Source organism: Triturus cristatus, chromosome 10, assembly GCF_964204655.1.
Source record: "Triturus cristatus chromosome 10, aTriCri1.1, whole genome shotgun sequence".
NCBI classification, from domain to species: domain Eukaryota; kingdom Metazoa; phylum Chordata; class Amphibia; order Caudata; family Salamandridae; genus Triturus; species Triturus cristatus.
This window is the reverse complement of record NC_140593.1, coordinates 515,060,265-515,071,171: the sequence shown is the minus strand read 5'-3', so window position 1 is coordinate 515,071,171 and position 10,907 is coordinate 515,060,265. Positions and strand designations below refer to the sequence as shown.

The 10,907-nt window shown below is 43.8% G+C and overlaps 2 long non-coding RNA genes across 2 annotated transcripts; one reads left to right on the top strand and one right to left on the bottom strand.

Moving 5' to 3' along the window:
* Window positions 1-2,728: 2,728 nt before the first annotated feature.
* Window positions 2,729-3,306, bottom strand: LOC146789669 (uncharacterized). The gene is made up of 2 exons (XR_014969851.1): window positions 3,252-3,306; window positions 2,729-2,895 (listed from the first exon to the last, which is right to left on the bottom strand). It is a non-coding gene; the product is annotated as an uncharacterized LOC146789669 (long non-coding RNA).
* A 1,294-nt stretch (window positions 3,307-4,600) lies between these two features.
* Window positions 4,601-6,798, top strand: LOC146789668 (uncharacterized). Its single transcript, XR_014969850.1, has 3 exons — window positions 4,601-4,655; window positions 5,012-5,271; window positions 5,478-6,798. It is a non-coding gene; the product is annotated as an uncharacterized LOC146789668 (long non-coding RNA).
* Window positions 6,799-10,907: the final 4,109 nt, after the last annotated feature.

The following is a 10,907-nucleotide window of genomic DNA, read 5'->3' as shown; positions in this document are numbered from 1 at the left end:
CGCTGTCGCTCTCCACCTCGTTGTCCGCCTGTAGGCCACGCCCCCGGCTCCGCGCCGTGTAGTGGCTCCGGGCCCCGGCCTCGGCTCCGCCTCCCGCCGTCTTCAGTCGACCTCTCCCCGTGAGGGTCTTCTGGCAGTCCCGTTCCCGGTTTCTCCGTCAATCGGGGTAGGTTCTCGCCGGCTCAGGGGGTGCTTGGGCTCCGCACCGTGGTCCGCGTCGGCAGGCTCCGGCTCTCGGCCCCTCCCTGCTGCTCCGTCCCGCGCTTGCCTTCCGCGGCCTCCTGCGATATCGTTCGGGGTCTCGCTGAGCCCCACTGCCGGGTCGCTGGTAGTCCCCTTCTTTCCCCACGATCTCCCAGCAGATATGGGGGAGATACTGCTAAAATTCTCGGTCCAAGGGCCTGGGGATTCAGGAGCTCACGGAGAGTGCGACCGCTCACTCCGCCATCTTGGCCATGCCCCCCTATTTGTTTACTTTTAAAGCAATTGCAGCACCCACGCTTTAGCGGAAGTTGGTTAAAGCGGATGCGCGGGTGCCGCCATTTTGGAAAAAACATAATTAAACAGAAAAAGAAAGGCATGCGGCTGCGTTTGCCCAGCAAATAACAAAAGAAAAGTGTGCCCACCAATATTCTTGCGAGGCTGCCATGCTGGATAAATGAACAAAATTTTAAAAAAATAAGCATTGAGGGAGAGCTTGTAAGCTACTTTAGAAAATTGTGCTCAGAGGACGTAATTAAAGCCTAGTGAGTAACAACACTGGTAACGGGGATGTCCTCATGGGAGGTTACAAGAAGAGAAAAGGTGGTACTAAGGAGGGACTACTAAGCCTGTTGACCAATGAAAAGCCACCATTTACAAAGGACAGGGACTGGAGCCAATTAAAAAGATGGGTGAAAAGTGGGGGTAGCTTCAAGCCCTTATACTGAATACAGCATGTCTTGAAGAGACAGTGCAAGCACTGCCTAGGGCGAGACCTAAAAATTAAACATTTTGCTTTCATTTTTTAAGAGTAGTCAATGGTCCGTGGGACCACTGTCTGCTCTTAAAAAAAGTTTTTCCAACAATCACTAAGGGGAGAGGGTCCCGTGGGGACCCCTTCCAATTTGCAAATTGGTGGTCAAACATTCAGGTTTTGCAATTGCATTTCGATCACAAAACCCTGATACCCATTCGCTGCCTTGGCGAGACCTAAAAGGTGGAGTGGGGAACCAACAATTGTTTGAGTATTTAGCCTAAAGGTGCCACAGGGAAAGAACAGCCTGCAGCACAGCCATCTCTGTCAGGTGAGAAATGATTCTCAATCCAAGTCTGAACAAAGGAAACAGCAGATTATTCTTTCTTTTATTTCTAACAGACATAGAATTAGACGGACATCCACTACAGTGATCTTTTACTATTTCAGTGTATTGGCAGCACTTCTCCTGTTTCCATTAACTACAATGGAAAATTATAGTACAATTATTTCTGTCTCTCAATCTCCTGGCTGGGTGGAAGCTGTCACACCCCGCTCCATCTTCTATTTCTTATGCACCATTTATGGTACTTGGGCAGCAGGCAATTGGAGAGAAATTACCCTTTCTACGTGTCCACTAGTACCCAGCAGTCTGACCATGGTGACAAGTAAAAAGACCCCCTGGCCCTTCGCTCTACTTTTTCAGGAAAATCTGTCTACACATACACTATGATGACATCCACATGTGCTCCAGATTAAATCCCTAAGGTATGGAAGATAGTTTATCACACATCTCATACCACAGTTGATCATATGATCTCAGAGGCTTTCCCACCTCCCGCCACGCTCCACATCACCTTAGATTACTCTTGCATGTTTGAAACTTTGTGAGAGTAATTTTACGGCAAACTCGCGAGATTTTGAAGTCTCACGAGATTTAGGGGCCAACTTGGGAGCGGTAGTATAAATACCACGCCCCTTATGTGGAGTCTTGCTTGGCTTTGAGATCTCTTCCACGAAGGTTGATCATCTTACCCGAGACCCCGCATATCCCAGCAACTCTTCTCTACCCAACCCCAGCTTTCAGTTGGCCTAGATCTCCATCTCCTGGAGCTACTCTACATTGAACCTGAAAGGAAAAAGAAAAACGATTACTTGGAGAACATTTGAGAAGGAAGCACGTGCTCATACCCTGAAGAAAAAGTCCAGTGCACTGCACCTTTATCTCTGCGCAAAACTGGATATTCCCATTGACATTTAAAGTGTAGAATCTTTGAGGGATTGGATTGACCAAGCGCTTCCTAAATAAGAAGCATTATTTAGTTCTGGATTGTCAATTAGTAAAGACTGTTTTCAAAATTATTCTTGAACATTCCAAATAATGAACCTACCGGAATGGTTTTGAATCCTATGCTGTAAAAGGAACACATTACTTAATGGTGAGATGTGAAATAGACAATTGATAAGTAGGAATGCACTCCTTCCATTGTCATTTGTACTTATGTTGCTATTGTTCAACTTATTTATCAATGAATGCGTGCAGACAGGCCCTGTGAACCGTCCCGGTCACAGTTGTTGCAAAAGCAGAAAACTCGGCCACCACCTGGTGCACCCTCCTGTCGCGCTGCTATATGGAAAACTTCCCTCATATTCAACATTTATAAATTCATCCATTTTCACCTTTTTTTCATACATGTTTAGGACCAAAAAAATATGCAGTTCCTTATGCCATCACTCTCCAGAACTCCATAAATCACTGTAAAGACAGCGTAGTTCCATCCTGTTTCTTTATTTAATTTTTTCATATGTCCACTGAGTGCTCAAAAGGCTTTTCACAGTAACACGTTCAAATAAAGGTCAAGATAAAAACTTGAGGCAAAGATGACTCATAACTATCGCCCAATGCATTTCGAGCCTAACCGGCTCTTCGTCAGGGGTCTCTGTAACGAAATAAAAAGCACATCTCAGCTACCCATTCACTGCTGACATAAATGATACAAAACAAAACAAAACGTGTCTCTCTTATTAAACTTGCCCTCATTATCCCACACCTTTTATTTCTACTGTATTACACCTCAAGTATCACGGAAACCAAACAAATCTTCTCCCTCCCACGCCTCAATCCCCTTCACCCTCTAATGATTACCACACCCACTACTAAAATTAAGATGTGACCAGCATATTGTGCGACCCTCCAAACTGATAGCATTACTCTCTCTCTCAATTTAACTTATGGTACTCCCTTGTTTAAACCAACTGTCCTGTTTGTCTTTATCTTCAAACTTATCAAAAGTACCTGATGCGAGTCACTGCCTGCAGCCTGACCTCTTCATGCTCCTCTCTCTTTCCTGGTAACGTTAGCAACTCTCGCTGGTGGTCAACCATTGGTTATAAAGCAGAAACCTCCCCCACGTGTAATCTCTCAAACCCCTCCTCGTGACTCAAAACACCTGAAACTGTGCTCAATAGTTTTTCAACACCTGGCGTAAACTACAGATCCCATAATGCATTCTCCAGTGCCATAGTGCTACTAAAACGGACCTAAATTCGTGAAAACCCACTCTTAAAGTTTACTAAACGAAAGGACACTTTCATTCTGAATATAAAGTAATGACCGTGACAAAAAATATGTAATGATAATAATGCATAATTAAAAATCACAGTGCTTCGGAGAAAGAAAACGTGAAATCCACTTCCTGCTACACCGCTGTCTCTTTAGTGATTAGAATTCTCCTTGGCTGAAGTTCGATTTTATCTCGCTTTGTCATGGGGTGCAAACCAAGTTAGGACGGTGCGTTTCTTGAAAAGACAATTGATAAGTAGGAATGCACTCCTTCCATTGTCATTTGTACTTATGTTGCTATTGTTCAACTTATTTATCAATGAATGCGTGCAGACAGGCCCTGTGAACCGTCCCGGTCACAGTTGTTGCAAAAGCAGAAAACTCGGCCACCACCTGGTGCACCCTCCTGTCGCTCTGCTATATGGAAAACTTCCCTCATATTCAACATTTATAAATTCATCCATTTTCACCTTTTTTTCATACATGTTTAGGACCAAAAAAATATGCAGTTCCTTATGCCATCACTCTCCAGAACTCCGCGACAGGAGGGTGCACCAGGTGGTGGCCGAGTTTTCTGCTTGGTTTGCACCCCATGACAAAGCGAGATAAAATCGAACTTCAGCCAAGGAGAATTCTAATCACTAAAGAGACAGCGGTGTAGCAGGAAGTGGATTTCATAAAATGATGATTACATCTATCAAAATTGCATCATAGCAGTGGACTCATTGGACTGTTGTATTATGTTTTGCACGTTTTCTTTCTCTGAAGCACTGTGATTTTTAATTATGCATTATTATCATTACATATTTTTTGTCACGGTCATTACTTTATATTCAGAATGAAAGTGTCCTTTCGTTTAGTAAACTTTAAGAGTGGGTTTTCACGAATTTAGGTCCGTTTTAGTAGCACTATGGCACTGGAGAATGCATTATGGGATCTGTAGTTTACGCCAGGTGTTGAAAAACTATTGAGCACAGTTTCAGGTGTTTTGAGTCACGAGGAGGGGTTTGAGAGATTACACGTGGGGGAGGTTTCTGCTTTATAACCAATGGTTGACCACCAGCGAGAGTTGCTAACGTTACCAGGAAAGAGAGAGGAGCATGAAGAGGTCAGGCTGCAGGCAGTGACTCGCATCAGGTACTTTTGATAAGTTTGAAGATAAAGACAAACAGGACAGTTGGTTTAAACAAGGGAGTACCATAAGTTAAATTGAGAGAGAGAGTAATGCTATCAGTTTGGAGGGTCGCACAATATGCTGGTCACATCTTAATTTTAGTAGTGGGTGTGGTAATCATTAGAGGGTGAAGGGGATTGAGGCGTGGGAGGGAGAAGATTTGTTTGGTTTCCGTGATACTTGAGGTGTAATACAGTAGAAATAAAAGGTGTGGGATAATGAGGGCAAGTTTAATAAGAGAGACACGTTTTGTTTTGTTTTGTATCATTTATGTCAGCAGTGAATGGGTAGCTGAGATGTGCTTTTTATTTCGTTACAGAGACCCCTGACGAAGAGCCGGTTAGGCTCGAAATGCATTGGGCGATAGTTATGAGTCATCTTTGCCTCAAGTTTTTATCTTGACCTTTATTTGAACGTGTTACTGTGAAAAGCCTTTTGAGCACTCAGTGGACATATGAAAAAATTAAATAAAGAAACAGGATGGAACTACGCTGTCTTTACAGTGATTTATGGAGTTCTGGAGAGTGATGGCATAAGGAACTGCATATTTTTTTGGTCCTAAACATGTATGAAAAAAAGGTGAAAATGGATGAATTTATAAATGTTGAATATGAGGGAAGTTTTCCATATAGCAGCGCGACAGGAGGGTGCACCAGGTGGTGGCCGAGTTTTCTGAGATGTGAAATAGAGCCATACTTTCCAGGGCTGGGGAATGCAGTTTGGGATTGGTGTGATGTTTAAAGTGTGAATATTCTAATGCAAATTTGTTTTGTGTATACTGTTAGAGATATTGGCAAGAAGCATCTTCCATCAGAAGCATTTGTTCTCCACTGTGCAACTGGAGGAGCAAACTACCTGGTGACAAGATAACCCAGAGTGAAGAACATGCGCCAGCCTCGCTCTCTCTTCTGTCATCGCAACCCCCTCACCCCCGGGAATTATTTGACAACACTTGCGCCGGCCACATGCTGAGGACTGGTTTCAGAGGGCTTTGGTGGACTCTCATCCCTCCTGTACACCCCTGGCTCTTCAGGTGGGTGGAGTCTTGTCAGCAGCATGCAGTTCTGGTCAGAGGCTTCACGAGTAGTGGCGTGGCAGTTGCCGGTAAGGCCAACCCCCCTACCAGCTCATTCCACCACCTCAAGAGTGCTTTGGAAATCATATAGTTTTACAAACTAAGCACTGGCCTTGTGCCAGAAGGTTCAACAGGCTCAAAAACATTGCTAATATCTTAGTCTTATTAGGCTGTGAACTTTTATGGGGCACTTCCTCGTTCAGGGGCAACAGGGAATAAGCCAAAGGTACAATGACCTTTATTCCCAGCAATTGCATTAAACCTGCTGTGCCTGATGTCAGATGCTCCATGTTCCCATTTCTGACTATTCCTGGAAGCAGGCAATGGAGCAGATTCAAGTATTTCCTAACATTTGACTGCAATAGTCTGTAACGTGCCTGGAGCTAGTTAAATGAAACAAAAATACCCACATCAAACAGTTGGGCTATATTTCGCATGCCCTTATAAACCCAACATGTCTCCTTTCAATTTAAAATTTGTGTTCAACCAAATAGAGCTGTATTGCGAGGCAGATACCTTTTTTCTCAGACAGTAGACTTCATTTCTCTTAAGCCATCCATGAGTAGATTTGGACAGGTGGACCTTCTTCCCGTCCAGTAGCGGCTTCTACCGGTTGGGGGTAGCGAGGTGGGGGGAGGGAATCGGGGTCGAGAGGAAAATAAAAATTTTAAAAAGACTTACCTGTGCAGCGGCCGGTCTGCTGGCCAGCCAGCCGGCTTCTGCCTCTCCTCTACCCTCTTACTTCTTCCAGTCTCCAGTCCTGCTGCTAGCAGGAAGCACCCGGGCTCCTAGGCTTCCCTGAGCCAATCACAATGCTTCAATGCATAAATAATCATTCAATAATTATGATTTGCTACTTCTATATGCTACAGAATTCAAAACACATAGAAGTAACAAATCACCATTATTGATTGTTTATGAGCAGGAAAGTGTTCCTTCCTGCACATAAACAATCTTTCCATGCAATTCAGGCACCCTTGCACTATGGTTCAAGGGTGCCTGTGTTGGCATTAGGCAGCTATTTTTAGAACCAGCACTACGGAAATCTCAGGGGTGTACCCTATTTTTGTAAATATGGCGTATCCCTGCATTTTTGAAATGGCGGAGCGCGGCACAGTCAAATTTGGCACAGCTCCGCGCTCTGCAATTTCCTTGTAAATATGCCTCCCCTTTTTTGAATCCACATCTGGACCCTGACGAAAATGACATGAATAAGTGATTAGCATGTATAGTGTATTTACAAGTGTCATTCTGTTGAGTTTGGAGGGGCTAGTCATATTCCTAGAGGTGATAGGAAACTCACATATGCAATGAGTATAGCGCTACAACGTAGACCGCAAGCCAAGATGTGCCCACTACAAGTGCAGGTGCCAACAAAGAGGGAATACTGCAATTATTTCGAAAATAAATAGACAAGTTACTATAGTGAACAAAATAATTATCTCCTTGCTTTTCATAAGATACACAAATGTCACCCTATAGCAGTGGTTCCCAAACTTTTTAGACCTATGGCTCCCTTGACCAAATTGGCAGTTGGCCGTGGCTCCCCATCATGTCACTTTTTTTTTTACTGGTGGTAGGATGTAAGCCCGACCTCGGTCGTACTTCCAATTTTCTCCCTGAAATTAAAGCAGATGAAGGTATTACAATCATATTTGTAACAAAATAAAAAGATAACAGTTGTTTAATTAAAACTTCAATTGGTTAAGTGAGAAACGATACAATATTAATTGCCAAATATGTTTCCATGACTTGACAACCTTTTTTAACCACACATAATGAAGAGTCCAGGCATAAGAGCTGGGTCAGTCATGTGATTGTAGACTCTGGTCACAGAAGTAGAGCAGTCAGATGACTGCAGACTCTGGTCACTGAATTAGAGCAGTCAGGTGACTGCAGACTCTGGTCCCTGAATTAGAGCAGTCAGGAACTGCAGACTCTGGTCAGTGAACTGGAGCAGTGAGGAACTTCAGAGTCTGGTCACTGTATTAGAGCAGTCAGGAACTGCAGACTCTGGCCACTGAATTAGAGCAGTCAGGAACTGCAGAGTCTGGTCAGTGAATTAGAGCAGTCAGGTGACTGCAGAGTCTGGTCACTGAATTGGAACAGTCAGGAACTGCAGACTCTGGTCACTGAATTAGAGCAGTCAGGAACTGCAGACTCTGGTCACTGAATTAGAGCAGTCAGGAACTGCAGACTCTGGTCAGTGAACTGAAGCAGTCAGGAACTGCAGAGTCTGGGCATCCAGAACTGAGCAGTCTCTATTAATTACCTCAAGCTGTCTACTTTACCAACATTTTGCATTTCATCTTCAATTTGCATTGATATTTTCCTGGCTCTATATGTGGCTTTGATGCATATCCCTCTATTTGCCGCCTAAAAAGCTTCTGACTCGAGTCTATCCTGAAGTTGGAGGGCATTCCCATGTTTTGTGTAAAGTACTTTTTTTTAATTTCTTTTGTGTTTCTAAATACTGGGTAACAGGAGGAGCAAAGTATTCATGTGAAATGAAAATCACTCCTTGCCAGGGGTCCTTCCAAGCCAAACAGCTACTTACTACATCTTTTCTTAAATGAGTATATTCTGTTTTGTGTGAGACATGCTCCTACTGTTAACCTCTCCCTCGCTCACTATCACGGACTCTATAAACACTGAAATCCCGTTGCTCAAGGAAAAGTTTGAGTTGAGCATCTAAAATCAATCTCTGATCCTCATTAAGGAAATGTTTTTCTCTGCGCTTTTTAGGAGCAGTCTGTTCCTCTTCATTTCAATTTTACAAAATTCTTTAGCATTTCCTTCTGCTATGCAGGGCTAATTAATAGCTAAAAATCCGAAGTGACAGCCATTATTAAAAGTACCATCAGTCTTTAAGCATGAATATACATCGAAGAAAGAATTCTAAATAAGGCATATCCTATATATTCTTTTTTCCTCTAAATAAGGGCCCATCTAGATATTTGTTGTAACATAATAATACTCTTCCGGACAGCACCTCAGCGTGTGATCGTAGATAAGGTTTGAAAATGCTAATTTTATTTGGGAGGCCTTACTCGTGTTACTAACAGGGAGAAATATATGGAGGGAAGAAGGGGGAACTGCTTTCACGGAGGCTGAGAAGGAAACTGGTTACGTTATTTATCACAATAATAATAATGACATGCCTCGTGCCTGGCCATGGCAGAGGGTCAGACTGGGGCCGGGAAACTAATCCAGGCTGCAATGCAGCCTATTTCCACAGCTGCAGCGAGTTTGCCCACTGGAATTTCTATCTTTTAAATTCTGGCGCGGACACGAACAAGGTGGGGGAACAGCAGCCAGTATAATTACAAGGGCTTGGCCGGGCACGGGTTTTTCATGTCTCCTGTTTTTTGCAGTAAGAAAGTAGTATTCTAATGTGCAACCAACCTGTGTAAATTGTGCAGGGTCCTCGGAGGCACAGCAGAACACGGGCAGCGATAACGATCAACAGTCTGCTGTGCATAGGCGGAGGCTACTTTAAAGCACGTCGTAAACGCATTGTTGTGCTCTTGGGCCAAAGTGATTCCAGATTACACAGGTGGCATTTGTAACTCCCCCCTGCGCCGCGGGCGGCTGGGTGTTAAATAAGATTCACTTGCTGCCTTCAAGCTGACCGCATCATTTGTTAATCACGCACATTCTCACAACTACATTAGAAGCTTCCTCAGCACAGCCACAGGCTATCTTTCACACATCGTGCACGGCGCCCCTGGCTACTCCTAACGGCGCACTGGGGTGCCGCGGCGCACAGTTTGGGAACCACTGCCCTATAGGTTCACTTGTGGGATGAGCCTGTCTCATTGGAACCTGGCACCAACACTGGATTTTTCTTGCATATTACTAGAACGTTATTTGTCTTCACCAGGGAACAAGCTGTAACCTCACTGCAAGACACATGTAGACATTAATGACAATTGAGCTTAAACACCAATGAAGTACAAACCGAAACATCACAGGCAATAAACCTGAGAATCAATAAAGGGCAAATGCAAACGTCAAAGGATTATGAAGGTGGACATAACTGGAAAAGAAATGTAGGCCTGCAATCAAAAGCTAGCAATGCTTCCACAGTCTAGGTAATCTCACTACTTAAGAATTAGCAAAGCCCACAAGTCTTTTCTTCCTTGCCTTTTTGTACTGGCTGAGACTGAGGTGAGATTACCTCCCAGTGACCTTTCTCTCGAGAAGAGGTTTGCACCACTTTCTTGACTTGGACTTCTTTCTCTGGTATCACTCCAGTCAGCCACCATCTTGAAAAAGTTCTGTGATACAAGTAGAGTATGAATTTCGAGGTGTGTGACAGTGATCTGGTGAAAAAGGCCTTGTTTTGAACAAGAGTTTTTAGGTCTCCCCTAGGCAGTGACTGCGCTGTCTCTTCAAGACATACTGTATCTAGAATATGGGCTTGAAAAAACGCCCTTCTTTTTCATTAGTTCCGGTTGCTGTCCTTTAGAAATGTTGACTTTTCATTGGTGAATACACTTAGTAGTCCATTTTTGGGGATTTTGTATCCTCTTATGAGGACTTCCCCACTTATATGTGTTCTTAATGTTCAGGATATTTATACTTACGGCGAAAACTTTTTTTAGTTGGCCTGCCTCGTTGCTTGTTAACTGTTCTGTTTATTTGTGCAATGAAACTTTGTACGCATGGTTTGCTTGCTGTCGTTTTATCTCCCTATGCCTCCCCTCCCACAACACTGCTTTGGTTGCTTCATGTCCCTTTATCTCCTCCCACAACACTGCTTTGGTTGCTTCATGTCCCTTTATCTCCTCCCACAACACTGCTTTGGTTGCTTCATGTCCCTTTATCTCCTCCCACAACACTGCTCGCAGACCTCCCCCCACCTCTGAGAGGAACTACTGTTTTGCTCATTTTTTTGTTACTTTACAAATGCTTTTATTTATATGGTGCACCTAGCCATGGGCGCGGGAAATTAAACAATCATCCCATTATCACAGGATGTTGAGCCTGACAGCAGACTCGAACACAGATCCCCAGCTCACCAGTCATTTTCACTCCCAGTGCTACGGCACCATTGTTTTTATCTGCAGAAGAATCATTTCAAAGGGTCATTGGACATGCCTTATCATACAAGTGGAGTATCCATATTTTGGGCACT